The sequence below is a fragment of the Hyperolius riggenbachi genome, chromosome 6, assembly GCF_040937935.1.
Source record: "Hyperolius riggenbachi isolate aHypRig1 chromosome 6, aHypRig1.pri, whole genome shotgun sequence".
In the NCBI taxonomy this organism is placed as follows: domain Eukaryota; kingdom Metazoa; phylum Chordata; class Amphibia; order Anura; family Hyperoliidae; genus Hyperolius; species Hyperolius riggenbachi.
In genome coordinates this window covers 97630467-97648751 of record NC_090651.1, presented here as the reverse complement: position 1 = coordinate 97648751, position 18285 = coordinate 97630467, and positions in this window count along the sequence as shown.

The following is an 18285-nucleotide window of genomic DNA, read 5'->3' as shown; positions in this document are numbered from 1 at the left end:
TTCCGGCTACGCTGGGCTCAGGCGGCTGGGGGGACCCTCTTTCGCCGCTACTCGCGGCGGATTGCCGCAGAGCGGCGGCGATCAGGCAGCACACGCGGCTGGCAAAGTGCCGGCTGCGTGTGCTGCTTTTTATTTGACGAAAATCGGCCCAGCAGGGCCTGAGCGGCAGCCTCTGGCGGTGTTGGACGAGCTGAGCTCGTCCAGACCGCTCAGCAGGTTAAAATGCTATGCATCTTTCCATAGTTACTGCACTGCTCAGAGTCCCTTTAACCATTATACCATCCAGCCACCACTGACCGGATGGCGAGGGCTGCTTTATGTGCTGATGGGGCCCCTTTGACTCTGAATGGGGCCCCAAGCGACTGCTTTTGTTGCCTGGTGGGTAACCCGGCCCTGGACCTGGTGCCTGTGAGGGTTTTACTGATGTATGCTTTTCCCATTGACCTGCTAGAAGAAACATAGGGGGAAGGGGGCAGATGTATAGACTGGAGGCAAGTTTGGGCAGTTGAGCACATTGATTGCAGGAGAAAGGGCAGGCGATTTTTCCACATTTTATCAAGATCTGTGGGGAGGGGTTGGTGCTCAAGTGATATTTCTACTGAAAGCAGAACATAACTTTAAAGGGCAGCTGAAGTGAGAATAATATGGAGGCCATATTTATTTCCTTTTTAAACAATACCAGTTGCCTGGCCGCCCTGCTGATCTCTTTGGCTGCAGTAGTGTCTGAATAACACCTGAAACAAGCATGCAGCTAATCTTGTCAGATCTGACAGTAATGTCAGAAACACCTGATCTGCTGCATGCTTGTTCAGGGTGTATGACTAAAAGTATTAGAGGCAGAGGATCAGCAGGGCTATCAGGCAACTGGTATTGCTTAGAAGGAAATAAATATGGCAGCCTCCATATCCCTCTTGTGTCAGTTGTGCTTTAAGGCTTCTTGCACACCAAGACGTTGCGTTAGGTGCCACGTTAAGGTCGCATAACGTGCACCTAACACAACGTATGGTGCTGCAAGAGCCGACGGTAGAGTGAGCCGCGTTAGGCGGCTCGATTCCTATAATGTCTCCCAGAGTGGCGCTGATTGGCCAGCGGGACCACGTGATGCGGAGCGAGACACTCCGCATCACGTGGTCCCGCCGGCCAATCAGCGCCCGCCAGTGCAGTGAATATTAAGTAGCCATGTGTACGGCTACTGTAGCTGGCTCTCCCCGCCTCCTGTCCGCCCCCCACTGCGCATGTGCAAACAGTCTAACGCGGCTATAGCCGCTCCAACGCCGTAGCATGCTGCACTTTGCGGGGAACGTGCAGCGTTACATGTAACGCAACGTGGGCTGTGTGAACAGCCCACTTGTGTTACATTGCTGTGCGTTGGGGGAGCGTTACAGGCGCACTAACGTGCGCCTGTAACGTCTTGGTGTGTAAGCAGCCTAAGGGCTCATTCACATTAGAGCAGTGTTTCCCAACCCTTTCCTCAAGGCCCACCAACAGTGCATGTTTTGTGGAAATCCACAGAGATCGTTATTCAACTCTGCCGAGACACTAATTACCCCACCTGTGAATGTTTGTGGTTTTCTGCAAAACATGTACTGTTGGTGGGCTTTGAGGACAGGGTTGGGGAACTCTGCACTAGAAGCAGCGATGCTGGTCATGCTTCTTACTTAAAGATGCGCCAGTTTACACAAATACAGTGTAGTACAGCACACAACAGATAATTTCACTCAGTGGCATTCTGGTGCATTGGATATTTGGCCCCCCTTTGAGCTTTATTAAATGGCTGCAGCCTGCAGCAACAGTTAGCTGTGGGCTGGGGACACACAAATAAGCAGTATGAACAAAGTAAAGAGTAGGGAAAGGTTGGAACAAGAGAAATGATGAATGAAATTAATGAACTGCTGCAAATTTTATTGCTATTTGTGTACAGCACAGAATCCGGCCAGTCGAATACAATTGCTGCTAATTTTACTGGCATACAAAATACATCAAAATTTGCATCAAAGTGAAAAAAATTGCATCTCATTGATCATTCATGTCTAGTAAGCAAACCAAGCAGTTTGCTTACTCTCTCCCTCCTACTCTTATTTGCAGCTGGTGATATATCACCCAATCCTGGGTCACAGCCTGCTGCCAGACAAACATCCCCTGCTGACCTGTTTCACACACTTTACAGCCATCTGCCCACAAATAACCTCAACATCCATCCTCGCTCCAACCTTATTTCCATCCATCCCACCCACAAACACATGCTCCCCATAGCCTGCGGTCTCTGGAATGCCAGATCCGTCCGCAATAAACTTACAGCAGTCCATGACCTCTTCCTCTCCAAATCCCTCACCATCCTCGCACTCACTGAGACATGGCTCACCCCCTCTGACTCTGCCGCAGAGGCTGCCCTCTCCTACGGGGGGCTTCACCTCAGTGACTCCCCCAGACCAGACAACAGGACCGGGGGAGGGGTGGGTCTGCTCCTCTCCCCATCCTGCACCTTCCGTGTCCTCACCCCACCTACCTCCCTACAATTCACATCATTCGAGGCCCACACTATTCGCCTCTACCACCCCCTCCCTGCCATTGTTGCGGTCTTATACCGCCCTCCGGGCTCCACCCCACAATTTCTCGATGACCTTGCCTCCTGGCTCCCTCACATCCTCTCGTCTGACCTCCCCACCATCATCCTTGGGGATTTCAATATTCCCATCGATGAAGCCAAGAACGCCACTGTGACTCGCCTACTCAACATTGCCAACTCACTTGGACCAGTACAACACACCAACACCCCCACTCACACTGCAGGTCACATTCTCGACCTTATATTCACTAAATCCACCACAATTGCAGACCTTGACATTGCACCCTTTCCACCCTCAGACCATCACCTTCTCCCTCCTCACGGAAGGCACCTCCAAACTACTCGCCCACCTACCTGGTCAATGGCAGCGAGACCTACGCAAGCTCAACCCTAGCATCCTTGCTGACCCCCTCCATGCCCTCTCCTCCACTCTCCCCACCCTAACCCGTCCTAATCTTGTTGCAGCTCAGTATCGCCAAACTCTCTCATCAGCCCTAGAGAAAGCTGCTCCACCAATATTTCGCCGCGACCGACCTCCTAACCCCCAGCCCTGGCGCACTACCCATACTCGCAACCTCCAGAGGAAAACACGCGCCACTGAATGGAAATGGAGGAAAAATAGACTTAACCAGGATTTCCTACAGTACAAGACCAACCTGCTGCAGTTCCACACTTCCCTTGATCATGCAAAGCAGGAATACTTTACCAAGCTCATCGGAGCACAAGCTTCCAGCCCCCGGCGTCTTTTTGCCACGTTCAGCTCCCTGCTTAAACCCACCCTCCGATTCCTCCCTCTCTGCCACAGATTTAGCCACCCACTTCACCAAAAAAAATTGTCTCCATCTGCCAGGAAATATCCAATCTCCAATCTTCACCTCCCAACCCCTCCAAACCAGCTCATCCTCCACCCTATCCTCCCCTCACATCCTTCACTCCAAGTACCACCAAGGAAGTCAACCACCTACTGCAGACTTCCCATACCACTACTTCCCCCCCTTGACCCCATCCCTTCTGATTTACTCTAGCCTCACTTCACGGAATTGGCCCTAGTCCTCACTACCCTGTTCAACCTCTCCCTATCCACAGGCACCTTCTCCTCAGACTTCAAGCAGGCCACTTTACTACCCCTGCTCAAGAAACCCTCCCTTGACCCCTCGCCACCCTCCAACTACCGTCCTATCTCCCTCCTCCCCTTTGCCTCAAAACTCCTTGAGCGTCTGGTTCACAAACGTCTGACCCAGTACCTCAATGCCAACTCACTGCTAGACCCACTGCAATCTGGATTTCGGCCTGCCCACTCAACCGAAACTGCTCTCACCAAAGTGGTCAATGACCTTGCCTTAGCTAAAGCTGAAGGTAAATACTCCATTCTCCTCCTCCTTGACCTTTCAGCAGCTTTTGACACAGTAGATCATCCCCTACTCCTCCAGTCCATGGGCATTCACGATCTCTCCCTGTCCTGGCTTTCATCCTACCTCTCCAACCGCTCCTTCAAGACCGCCTTCAATGAGTCCTCGTCCACCCCCAACCACCTCTCAGTGGGAGTCCCCCAAGGCTCGGTCCTTGGCCCCCTACTGTTCACCCTATACACATCCTCCATTGGCAAGGTTATCTCCTCCATGGGTTTTAACTATCATCTGTATGCAGATGATACCCAGATCTACCTCCACACTCCTGACATATCCACCACTACCATGGACAAGGTCTCCTCCTGCCTATCAGCCATCTCGTCCTGGATGTCCGCTAGGTTCCTGAAACTAAATCTAGACAAAACGGAATTTATGATCTTCCTACCCCGGCCATCCATGAACCTCCCAGATGTGCATGTCACTGTTAACCACACTACCATTCACCCTACCTCTCATGCGAGCTGTCTGGGTGTCACCCTGGCCTCCGCACTCTCCTTCACTCCCCACATCGAAAACCTCACAAAGTCCTGCAACTTCCACCTTCGTAACATCTGTAAGATTCGCCCTTTCCTGACCTCTGCACCACCAAACTCCTCATCCATGCCCTCATAATTTCCCGCCTTGACTACTGCAATGCCCTGCTGTCTGGTCTCCCTATGACCCGAACAGCCCCACTGCAGTCCATCATGAATGCGGCAGCCAGAATTATCCACTCCTCCCATCGCTCCACTAGGGCGCCTCCCCTCCGTGAATCCCTCCACTGGCTTCCTATCCAGTCCAGAATCAGATTCAAGATACTGTGTCTGACCTACAAATCTGTACACAAAACCTGCCCAACCTACATTTCCGATCTTACTCAGAGGTACACACCTAGCCGCTCACTCCGCTCTTCCAATGAACTTCGCCTAACCGCCCCCCGCATCGCCCAGTCCCATGCACGCCTCCAGGACTTCTCAAGAGCTGCTCCAGCACTATGGAACTCCCTACGTCCACCCATTAGGGCAGCCCCCTTCTTCAACATCTTTGAGAAGGCAATCAAAACTCACCGTTTCACTCTGGCCTACTACCCCTCACAAGTGCTCTAAACCCACAGCTGAACTCTGGTCCCCTACCTTTCGTGTCCTTACCTCTCCCTCTAGATTGTAAGCCTTTGGGCAGGGTCCTCCTCCTTTTGTGTGCTACCTGATCATGCACCTCCATTACCGTACACCAATCCTATGGATCTGAGTGACCTCGACTTGCCTACTCTCCATGCTCCCATCCAGTGACTGACCAGACTAAGCATTACCTTGTACTCATACTGTGCTGCGTGATCTGGTTTGCATGTATTCCTGTATTGTCATATTGCTGTATGTCACCCCTAAATATTGTCTGTAACCTAAATTAATGTTCAGTGCTGCGTAATATGTTTATAAGTACAATAAATAAATAAATAGTTGGAACTTCTGTCAGTTTTTATTGCTGTTTGGCATAGGGCTTGGGACAAAGTCATCATTACGGAGCAATGCTTTCCTTGCCTGCTGCCTGAACTGACCTCTTGCCTGGATTATCGTTACGACTGTTTGCTGCCTGGTTTGACCTCGGATACGTTTTTGACCTCTCTTTGCCGAGCCATCCTGTACTGCAATATATCTGATCACCTGTGTATGACCCTGGACTGTTACTGGACTTTGCTAACTGAATCCTTGTTTGGCCTGGAAGTTTATTTGCTCACCCTGCATTCAGCTCCAATACCTTGCACACTAAAGGCCTGGGTGTAACCGAAGTTGGGTAAGTGTTGTCTCCTCACCTCCCATTCAAGCGGCCACATCGGGTGAAGCGTGTGGTGGTAGATTCGGGCATTGGAGCTGATTCGTGGGTGGATATTCCTACAGGCCTGACAGCAGTATTGCTCATTTTCTTTTCTTTTCAAAATGCTACTTGCCTGGCGTTGATACTGATTTGTCTTCAAATGGTTCAACCAATACAGCTTATCAGAATGTATGCTACGGATCCAATATTACTGTTTTTTTGTTGGTGTTTATTTCACCCTTTTCCCTTTATTGAATTCTGTTTCCACCAGATCTTATTTGACAAATCTCTTAAATCAACATAGAAGAAAACAGGCAAGATAAGGAAGCACCAGAGAACACCGGCTTCAATCAGCATGACAAGATTACAAGACTGAACTCACCTTCCGCACTATCCAGCAGCAACCCTGTCCTCTTCCGCTGTGTCTGTTACTGCTGTTCCCGGAGCTCTAAGGAGTGTGCACCCCTCCTCTTCTGTGTGTGGTGGAGGTGGATTTACAGCACTGGTGCCAAGGCCAGGGTTATCTAAGCTCTGGCCAAACAATGTCCAGAGCTGAAGGGGGTTGTCACTTCCTTCAAGTACATCATACAAGTGTACCCTGAAAGTCCTTCCTTCTAGTTCTAGATATTTTGTTGTGGTCTAATATGACATTGATCATACTAGCCAATGCGGAGCAGCACTGGAATCTCTATAAGTGACATAACTTCCTTATGTTCAATGTAACTGGGAGATTGAAGCAGCAGTAGTTGTGTAATCTGTAAAAAATGGTTATCCCCTTCATCTCACCCCGTTAATAAAAACAAAAAAGAAAAATGGAGCAACCTTTAAAGCAAATTTGTAGCCATATTAAAAGGGTCAGATATCTATAGAGAGGAAAGGCTGACAAGTTCTGACAAATCAGACAAAAATATCAAGGCATCATATACACAAAAATTATACTTTATGTATAAAGCATGACTGCACAGTAAACAGATTAATATTGATAATATGTGTATGATGGGAACATGGGTCTATGTACATCTATTATGATCAACAGCATAATCAGTTGTAAACGGGGAATTCCACAATAATACACCAAGCATAGTCCATATGTACCCTCAAAGTCCTGGGAGCCGGTCTACAACAAGACCTGTACTGGAGTTCAATATAATCAAAATGCAATCCAGCAACAAGAGTCCTAGAAGCAAACGGATTGATGTGGTGGAACATCGCCGCTCTCCTCACTGCAGCAGTCACCTTCCAGCCTTTGTTGTTTACTTCAGATGTTGTATTGTGTTGTATTGTGTTGCACAGCACCCAATATTGTTGCAATTTAAGTGGCTCATTAGCTCATTAGCCCTAATTGACTATAGGTGTGCATCCTTATTTATGTTTTCTGTCTGGATCCTATAGACTCTATAGTCTACAGGATCTATAGATCTATAGACTCTATAGTATAGAGCCTTCCCTCTCCTCGCTCGGTGGAATCGTTCCAGCTCTGTCCCCTGTTCAAATGTGCCACCTCCGGGAGCTCTCGGAACATTTGGGACACTTGGGAGTGCTTCCAAAGACTAGTGGTTCTGTACTGTGCATGCGTGAGCAAATGCGGGCCCACAAATGCTCATTACAAAGCTGCCCAAGCACTCGGGGGCACAAGTGCTTCTGAGAGCTCCTAAGGGTTCTCAAAGGCGTATTCGACCAGTTAGTTGAATACCTGGAATAGGGGTGACAGCTCTGGAAATATTCCACCGAGAGGAGGGAGAAGGCTCTACAGGATCCAGAGCCTTTCTCTCTCCATAAGTGAGCATGATTTTTTTCCTTTAATTTCGTATCAGTATTTTTTTAGAGCATTGGGAATTTCTGTGACTCTGAATAGATCTTGGCTATGTAGATAGGCTTTCTAATTTTGACATGTTATGGCCCTTTAATATTTACTTACAACAAGTTCTGCAGGGTGGAGATGCCCCCTAAACACGGTACTTGAGTGAAAACATAAATTTGAAGTTAAGGAAGCGCAACATGTTTTCTGAAAACAGCTATCAGTTTACAGACCTTCATCAAAGTTCAACTGAATAAAATGGAATTTCATCAGCTTTCTTATCTTCCAACTTCCCACGGGTCCCCGGTTCGAATCCCAGCGCTATCTGCACACAGTTTGTATGTCTCCCTGTGTCTGTGTTGGCTTCCCCCACACATGGGTTTAGGGTTTTCTCTTCAAGGCATGGTGTGTCCCAGAGCTGCATCCTGTCCCCATTGCCATTCTTAGTCCTGGGGCCCACTGGCAGGGCTTTTGTAGCACTTGCCAATTGCTGGAGATCAGAATAGCACTGCAACAGGTGAACTCTATGGGTGTTGTTCCACTTGCAGCATTGCGATGGCAAAGCGATCACAAAGTGCTACATGCAGCATTTTGTTAATGATCATATTAGTGGCTGCAGAGCCAAATTCACTTCAAGAATGGCATTTAAAGTTATGGGACTTCCACGATTTAGGAATCCTGAGCAATTTGCAATCTCCCAAAAAGTGCTACAAGTGGGTGTCAGGAATTAACATACACGCTACCACTTAGTAGGTTCATGCAAAAACATGGTCTGACATAGCGCTGGTATGTTGACGACAACCAGCTATATTTATCTTTCAAACCTGGTGTGGCAGATGCAACTCCAATCGACCAAATGCCTGCTTAGCTGAGCTTCAGGACTGGATGAATAACAATTGGCCAAAACAAATGCTGACATAACTGGAGTTCTTGTTAGTGGACAACGGAGGTCATCACCTAGCACCAAACTACCTCATTCCCCAATTATCACCATTAGTAACAAAGAGCTGAAATGTACATAGCTCTGACCCTGTGTTTAGCATACTTTCATAATGATGGGGAATTAAACCTTAGAAATTACATCTGCATTGTTGTTAAATCTTCCTACAATCACATAAAAAACATTAGTATATACTGTAAATACTGTGGGGATATAAAATTAGGGAAAAAGAACCCAAGGTATGCTCATGTCTTAATAAATATGTCACTGACTCACCACTTTGGGTGCTAAGACCACGCATCGAATGATTCAGGGAAAAATAGGGAGATAGGAAAGGGGAAGGAAGAATGGATGCGGTATGGTCTCAAATGCAGTGTGTCAAAATGGTCTTTAATGAAAACAGGTGCAAAGATCACATAGCACAGATTGCAACAATATGCACTACAGAAAGATATTAAAAATGCATAGACAGTACTGCCACACAAAGAGTTAAAAATATCAATACGAAAGGTTAGGAAACTAGCACTTGTATGACTGAAGTCATGTGAAGCAACCGGAGTGAGAGCTTTAAGGACAACTGAAGTGAGAAGAATATGGCGGCTGCCATATTTATTTTGTTTTAAACAATACCAGTTGCCTGGCAGCCCTGCTGATCTATTTGGCTGCAGTAGAGTGTGAATAACACCAGAAACAAGCATGCAGCTAATCTGGTCAGATCTGCCAATAATGTCAGAAACATCTGATCTGCTGTATGCTTGTTCAGGGTCTATGGCTAAAAGTATTAGAGGCAGAGAATCAGCAGGAATGCCAGGCAACTGGTATTGATTAAAAGGAAATAAATATGGCAGCCTCCATATCCCTCTCGTTACAGTTGTCCTTTAAAAAATCGAGACTATCCTATATTCCAGTGGCGTAGCCAAGGAGCTATGGACCCCGGTGCGAGTTTAACATTGGGCTCCCCAAGCACTCCATACACAGAAATTGATACAGCGCACAAAAACCTGCCAAGGACAACAGTGTCAGAAGTGCAGGAAGGGGATGGGGACAGTTTGTTAATGATTATTATCATTCAAAGCATTTATAGAAGTGATCATTTTAAGCACAGGACCAATAAAGAGCTAATACTGCAGTTGAGGGAGAGCCCCGGAGCGGTCGCAACCTCTGCACCCTCTATTGCTACGCCACTGCTGGATTCATTATTATTAAAGATAAGATCTTCCTGTTGGTGTATGCAATTGTCTATACTAGCGCAAACTCTATATCACTAAGCTTTATGAATTTCTGTATTCTGATATGTCTTTTTTCATATGCCACTAATACAAACCACCTACTGTATATCACCAACAAAGGCACTTTGTTCAAATGGCAAAGACTCTCAATAAATAATATAATAAAAAAAGTAGGGGGTCACTCATACTCAATAAGGAAGGCGGAGGGGGGTTCGTGTATATTGAAAAGACCTACCCAAAACCTTCAGACAATATTAGGAAGGCTGCATACAAGTTCACTGAGCACAGTATAGCAAAGATTAAAAACAATCACCTTAACCTCCCTGGCGTTCAATTTCCCCAGGATTTCTGTGCAAAAAGTGATCTAGTTCATTTCCATAACCTTTTTTTCCTGTAACTTGCCTAAATGTGTCAAGCAAGGGTCTAGTATACAGTGCAGGAGAGTATTGATGTGTATGTACGTCAATACTGTTCACAGCATATTTTGTATTGACATGTAAATCCGTCAATACGGCCAGGGAGGTTAAAGGGAACCTAAACTGAGAAGGATATGGATTTTTCCTTTTAAAATAATGCCAGTTGCCTGACTGTCCTGCTGATCCTGTGTTTCTAATACTTTCAGCCACAGCCCCTGAAGAAGCATGCAGATCAGGTGCTCTGACTGAAGTCAGACTGGATAAGCTGCATGCTCATTTCAGGTGTGTGATTCAGCCATTACTGCAGCCAAAAAGATCAGCAGGACAGCCAGGCAACTGGTAATGCTTAACCTCCTGAGCAGTATGGATGAGCTGCATGTTTGTTTCAGGTCTGTGATTCAGTCACTACTGCATCTAAAGAGGTCAGCAGGACTTCCAGGCAACTGGTATTGTTTAAAAGGAACCATCCATATACCTCTCAGTTTAGGTTCCCTTTAAGGGCCCTTTCACACAAGCAGTTAATAGGCAGTGAAAAAGCCTCTCAGACTCTCACAACTGCTTGCTGCTGCCTGGTAACTGCTTACTGCTGCCTGGTAACTGCTTGCTGAGCACACAGTTCAACTGCCCATGTGAAAGGGTCCTTAACCACTTGCCGACTGCTCCATGCCAATTGGCGTGAGCAGTGCGGCAGCCCCAGGACCACTCCACGCCCATTGGTGTAAACTGTCCTCTATGGGGCTAGCAGGAGATTGCGTGCGCATCTCCTGCTCGGGGGGCGGAGCTCCGCCCCGCCTTCAGTCTCCGTGCGGCGATCGCCGCTCGGGAGACTATTAGACGGCGGATTCGCCGTCTAACTGCTTTGTGCAGCGCTGCGTTTAGCAGCAGCGCTGTACTGGGGACAGCCGTGTGACACAGCTGTCCCCCTGGAGGACAAGAGAGCGATCGACTCTCATAGGCAGGAGCCTATGACAGCCGATCGCGTTATTGGCTGGCAGGGGAGAGGGAGGGAGGGAGGGAAAGTAAAAATAAAAATAAAAAATAGTAACGTTTATTGAAAAATAAAATACATAAATGTTTATTAAAAAATAAATAAACAATGTGGGGGCGATCAGACCCCACCAACAGAGAGCTCTGTTGGTGGGGAGAAAAGGAGGGGGGAATCACTTGTGAGCTGAGTTGTACAGGCCTGCAGCTTTGCCTTAAAGCTGCAGTGGCCCAATTAAGTAAAAATAGCCTGGTCACTAGGGGGGGTTAACACCGCAGTCCTCAAGTGGTTAACTACTAGCGGACGGCGTCACACCAATAGGCGTGGCCGCGGCGGCAGCCCCAGGACCACCTAACGCCGTCGGCGTAAAGTCTTGGGGCTCTGTATTGCAGGAGATCGTGCGCAGGCTGCGCACGCATCTCCTGCTTGGTGGGCGGAGCTCGGCTCCGCCTTCAGTCTCTGAGCAGTGATCGCAGCTCGGGAGACTGTTAGACGACGAAACCACCGTCTAATTACCCGTACAGGGCTGCGATCTACAGCATCTACATGGCTGTCCCCTCCATTGGCTCAGAGGTGATCCACTGTCATAGGCTGAAGCCTTTGACAGCCGATCACAGTGATAGACTGGCGGGGGGGAGGGAGGGAGTGGCCACTGCACACATAATAAAAAAGACAATTTTAATAAAAAATAAAACAAATAACTATTCATATAAAAAAACAACACCTGGGGTGCAATCAGACCCCACCAACAGAAAGCTCTGTTGGTGGGGAGAAAAGGGGGGGGGGAATCACTTGTGTGCTGTGCGGCCCTGCAGCTTGGCCTTAAGCTGCAGTGGCCTATTTCACCAAAAAAAGGCCTGGTCTTTAGGGGGTTTAACACTGTTGTCCTCAAGTGGTTAAAGGGAAACTTAAGACTGGGGGGGGGGGCAGTTTTACTTACCTGGGGCTTCTACCTGCCCCCTGCACTCGACCTGAGCCCGTGCTGTTACTAAACGAGCCTCAGGTCCCCCGCTGCAGCTTACTTTCTGCGACTGGTTCTCTCGCCGGACACTGCACCTGCGCATCCTTGTTCAGGCTCTCAGTTGGCAGCATCCTGTGCCGGTGTAGTACGAGAAAATCTCTACTGCGCCTGCGCAGGACGCTCCCAATGACGGGAGCGCAATCGTTGAGGTGTGCGGCCAGGGCCGCACAGGTAGTGTCTGCTGAAAGAGCCAGTCGCCGAAACCGAAACTAAGCTGCGACGGGGACTCGAGTTTCGTTTAGTACCGCCGCAGGCACAGGTCGAGTGAAGGGAGGCGGTAGAAGCCCCAGGTAAGTAAAACTGGTTTCCCCCCGCAGGCTTAAGTTTCACTTTAATATACATACATGTTTAGTGGCAGGGTGTATGTTTTAAAAGTACAATAATAAAGCTTCTATATAGTACAATTGTATAACTTGGCTGAATTTCAAAATATTAGTGCATCAATCAAAAATGCCTGACATGTTTCGCAGCACATGATGCAGCTTCCTCAGTGGCCCAGATGGAGATTCATTTACATATAACCTCATTAGCCAAACAACATTTCAATAAATTATTAAAGCTGCACATAATCCATGATTGCTCCTTTGAGGCAACAAAACAAGTTGTGTAATCCATACATAACACAGTATTCACATGGTCACAAAAGTGTTGTCCCCTCTTTTTTATTTTTCTGCAAAGAGCTGGGTGCATCACTGCAATCTGTCTTGCTTCACCTTATGCATCCGAGCAATTTTCTCCTCCCATTCATTCGCCAATAACTTTATCACTACTTATAATAATTAACTGATCTATATCTAGTTTTTTCCACCACCAATTAGGATTTCTTTGGGTAGTACATTTTGCTAAGAATTATTTTTTTCTAAATGCATTTTAACAGGCATATTAAGAAAAAAATGGAAAAAATGCATTATTTCTCATTTTTCGGCCATTATAGCTTTAAAATAATACATGCTACCATAATTAAAACCCACACATTTTATTTGCCCATTTGTACTGGTTATTACACCATTTAAATTATGTCCCTATCACAATGTATGGTGCCAATATTTTATTTGGAAATATAGGTGCATTTTTTCAGTTTTGTGTTCATCACTATTTACAAGCTTATAATTGAAAAAAATATTAGTAATTTACCCTCTTGACATGCATATTTAACCACTTGACCCCCCAGTGCTAAATTTCTCCGTCCCTCTGCGCACTGCTTCACCCCCAGGGACGGAGAAAGGCGCACTTATTTGTTTACTGGCTGGGAGTGGGCGGGGACCTCGCGCGCACACTCCAGCCAGCCAGCACAGCAGGTGACTAATTGGATGTTAGGAACAAGCGTTCCTAAATCCAATTAGACGCGCCGATTGCGGACACAATGGAGGCTGCTTCAAACAGAAGCAGTCTCCATTGATAACACATTAATGTAAACAAACGTGTAGCGCGCGATCGCGCGCCCCCGCGACCCGCGCGCGCGCGCACACACCCCCGCTCTGCAGTGCAATGATTGGTTATGGGGACCCCAGTCCCCAATAACCAATCATATCACAGTAAAAAATGAATGGAAGCAGCGCTGCAATGTACAAATTGCGCTGGTGCTTCAGGGGTAAAACCCCTCCGTTGTGAAGTGGTTAAAAAGTTCAGACCCTTAGGTAACTATTTATGTTTTGTTTTGTTTTGAAATTGTAATTTTTTTTTTTAGTTAAAAATTGTATTTGGGTATTTTTTGGGTGTGGGAGGTAAACAGTTAATTTTAAATGTAATTTATTGTGTTATGTGTGAAAAAAATGTATGTGCATGTAGTTTTACTATTTGGCCACAAGATGGCCACAGTGATTTTGTTTAATTCCCATACTGTAAGCGTGAGTGCTCGCTTACAGGAAGTACAAGGAGGACGTGATTTGGTTTTTTTGTTTTTTTTGGGGGGGGGGGGGGTCAGAAAGACTGCTGCCTCTGAGAAGAAGCCATCGGTTTTTCTACCGGGGACTTAGATCAATGAATGGGAACAATGTTCCCATTCATTGATCTCCGGGCTACCGGGGCGCGGCACGGGATTGCGCCGGGACGTGCGAGAGCGCACAGATGCGCGCAGCAGCCTTTTGGACGCAAAAGTCACGTCCAAAAGGTGAAAATGGTTAAGGCCCCTTTTCCATGAGCAGTTGATAGGCAGTGAAAAGCCTCTCAAACTCTTACAACTGCTTGCTGCTGCCTGGAAGCTGCTCACTGATGCCTGGTAACTGCTTGCTTAGCACACAGTTTAACTGTCCGTGGAAAAGAGGCCTAAGTGCTCAGCAAACAATTACCAGGCAGCAGGTAGCAGTTGCCAGGCAGCAGCGAGCAGTTGTGAGATTTTGAGAGGCATTTCACTGCTTATCAACTGCCCATGGAAAAGAGGCCAAACTCTCACAACTGCTTGCTGCTGCCCAACTGTTTGCTACAGCCTGGTAACTGTTCACTGCTGCTTGGTAACTGCTTGCTGAGCACACAGTACAACTGCCCATGGAAATGAGCCCTATACTTTAACATTGAGGCAGAAACGCGTCAGAAATCTAAAAAAATGCTGCAGCCCCAGAGTTTGCGTTTGTGGAAAAAACGACCCGCTCTGGTGTGCACCATCCCATTCACTTTCATTAGCCAAGCGGTTTTCCCCCTGCAAGCGTTTTAAAAAACGCTCCAGAACCGCTCTAGTGTGCACCAGCCCTAAGCTTGTATGTACTCATGCTAATGCCATCATACCTGTACGGGCTGAGACATACTGCAGAGGGCTTGATCACTTTTCATTTTTAAAAACACGCTTCCATTGACTTGCATTAAAATAGCTGTGAAAATCATGATTTTTTGAAAAGTTGTGATTTCAGCTTTTACCGCAATGAAAATAAATCGAAAAGTGCTCTGCAATTTGTCTCAGCCCTAACTTAGGCCTCTTTTCCACAGACTGTTGATAGGCAGTGAAATGCCTCTGAAACTTTCAAAACTGCTCACTGCTGTCTGGTAACTGCTGATTTCTGTCTGGTAACTGCTCAATGTTGCCTGGCAACTGCTTGCTGAGCACACAGCTCAACAGTCCCTGGAAAAGAGGCCTGAGGGCCCGTTTCCACTGGCCACCGCGCGCGGCTGCAAGATGCGCAGCGGCACTGCCGGGTCTGCGGGAACGCAGACGAATCCCTGAAGCTGTGCCATGCACGGCTATGGGATTTGCTGCCTCCTGTGCGAAAACTGTGGGCAATGCCGGCTGAATCGCTAGGGCAAGCGATTCGGCCGGCGGTGCCATTACTTCCTATGGCAGAGTTTCCCCGAGCAATTTGCCTGCTCTGCGGATTCGGCCCGGTTTCCACACTAGTGGAAACGGCCCTAAGATTGGTGTATAATAAAAGATTCAAGCAATTGCTTAGCTACAGATGCAAGCAGCTGCATAGCTACAGAGCCATGCGCCCCAGTGCAAATTTTACACCGAGTCCCCTTTTCCAACACTAAATACAGCAGAATCCCTTTATAGTAAACTTCAAGGGACCTGACCAAGTTGTTTACTATAGCAGAAGATTACTATATAAGAATTGGTCATACATTGTATATTTAACCTCTTGAGTACCGCGGTCTTAAACCCCCCTAGTGACCAGGCAATTTTTTACAAAATAGGCCGCTGCAACTTTATGGGCTCGCTGCAGGGCCATACAACTCAGCACACAAGTGATTCCCACCCCCCTTTTCTGCCCACCAACAGAGTTTTCTGTTGGTGGGTTTTGATCGCTCCCAGGATGCTTATTTATTTTTTTCTAAATATTAATTTCTTTTATTTTTTAATAAATTTCTGCATCTTTTTAAACATGTTTGTTACCCTCCATCCCTTCCTCCACCCACCAGCCAATCAGCACGATCGGCTGTCATAGGCTTCAGCCCATGACAGTAAATCGCTTCCTTGCTGCCTAGGGGGACAGCCGTGTCACCCGGCTGTCCCCAGTACAGTGCTGCCTTAGATTGCAGCATTGTACAGTGTTATTAGATGGCGGTTTCGCCATCTAACAGTCCCTAGCGGCGATCGCCGCTGGGAGGCTGATGACACAGCTCATTCAAGCGAGGATGTGCGCGCATTGGCATGCGCAATCCCCTGCAATCTTCGCCCCTAGCACTTCACGCCAATTGGTGTGGAGTGGTCCTGGGGCTGCCGCGCTGCTCACACCGTTGAGCACTCATTAGGCAGTTAAACAGATGCATTATCTGGGACCTGAGGACAGAGATTACTATAGCCAGAGATTTACTATATCACAGTTTACTATAACCACATAATACAGACCCCCACGAGGAAACAGTAAATTCGGGCGCCTGAGGCTAGTGGACAAATCGGGCGCCGCCATTCACTCCTATAATAAATATCGTTTAATGGGCGCCCGATAGGAAAAAAGGGCGCCGGAGAAAACTAACGTTTTAAAAGCGGCGCCCGGAGACTTAATGTTTTATTACTGTTTCTCATGATTACACATTATTTAATGATTTATACATTTTTAAATATTATTTTTAAACGAAAAACAGTACAATATTTTTTACCAAACATTATTTTTAAACGAAAAACAGTACTTTTTTTTTTTTTTACATTATTTTTAAACGAAAAAAACCAACAGGGGGGTCTTAGGTTTAAGCACCAACAGGGGGGTCTTAGGTTTAGGCACCAACAGGGGGTTTTAGGTTTAGGCACCAACAGGGGGGTCTTAGGTTTAGGCACTAACAGGGGGGTCTTAGGTTTAGGCACTAACAGGGGGGCCTTAGGTTTAGGCACCAACAGGGGGGTCTTAGGTTTAGGCACTAACAGGGGGGTCTAGGGGTTAGGGGTAGGTACAGGGAGGGTTACTTAGTAATTTTTTTTTTTAAACGTTATTATACGTTTCACTATTTAAACGAAAGATTAACGTTTTTACAATTGCCGATTTAATGCACATTATTTAATGATTTATAACTTTAAAAAACATTAATTTTAAACGAAATACAGTACAATACAATTTTAAACGTTATCCATGCTTATCGTTAAAAACCCGGCGCCCTTTTTTCCCAGCGCCCCTTTTTAACGTACGCCCCCCACAGTGTGAGAGAGATTTTAGTACATGTAAAGGAATGGTTTGTTAACAATCAACAATATTCAAAGCACATGTAGAAGCAATTATTACAACTACACCTCCAATAAAGCCCCAATGCAGTGACTGGAAGAGGGCCATATATGAGGAGTATGTATCATACGTCCACCCGGTCAGTTGGGCACAGAGTGAGCTGAAATACCATTCCCCCTCTGAGTCATAGCAACTCGGGGGGAGAAGTATTTTGGGGTCTGGTTATCGCCGGCACCCGAATTACATTTCAAGTAAACCTGAGAGGACAAGGTACAAAAGTTTTATACATAACATTATCTCGGCGCAGCTGGATTTAAAGTGTACCTGAGATGACGTTACAAAAGTTTTATACATACCTGGGGCTTCCTCCAGTGCTTTCCATCCTGATCGCTCTCTCCCTGCTGTCCTCTGCCTACTGGATTCTTCGGTAAATGGCGTTAGTTTTGCCAGTCGTGGCGTACTGTGTACGCGTGGCCCGGCCACGCACCCCACCCCTACAACGCTCCCAGCGCGAGTCTGTGCGACAAGGAGGCGCGAGCTGGCGGATTGCACTTATTGGCCAATCTAATTGGGCATCTACTGAATAATCCAGGATGCAGAGGTCAGTGGCGAGGGGGAGATTGGCGTGGATGGGATGGAGGAAGCCCCAGGAATGTATATTAATTTGATACCGTCGTCTCAGGTGCACTTTAAGTTCAGCTGCGCCAGGATAACATTATGTCTATGGTGGCAGTCAAGTCAGGCGCTATGCGGAATGGAGCGCTCGGCCAGACAACTGGTGTCATCCGATGAGCCCCTCAGGGCGATCTCAACCTCTGCATACATCCCCTATTGCTGCACCACTGGATTCAAAAACTTTGTTTGTTTTAAATCTTTTTCTTGTGTCAAGATAGAAAAACAGCCTGTTGCAAGATCACAACTTTACAAATACAGCCACTTTTTATAAAAATAACATAGTAGTCAGTCTACACATCAGTCCTTTGTAACAAAGCATATAATAGCTAACGCTAACATTGAAACAATGAGCATGGTCATGCAATTTGCTGTGC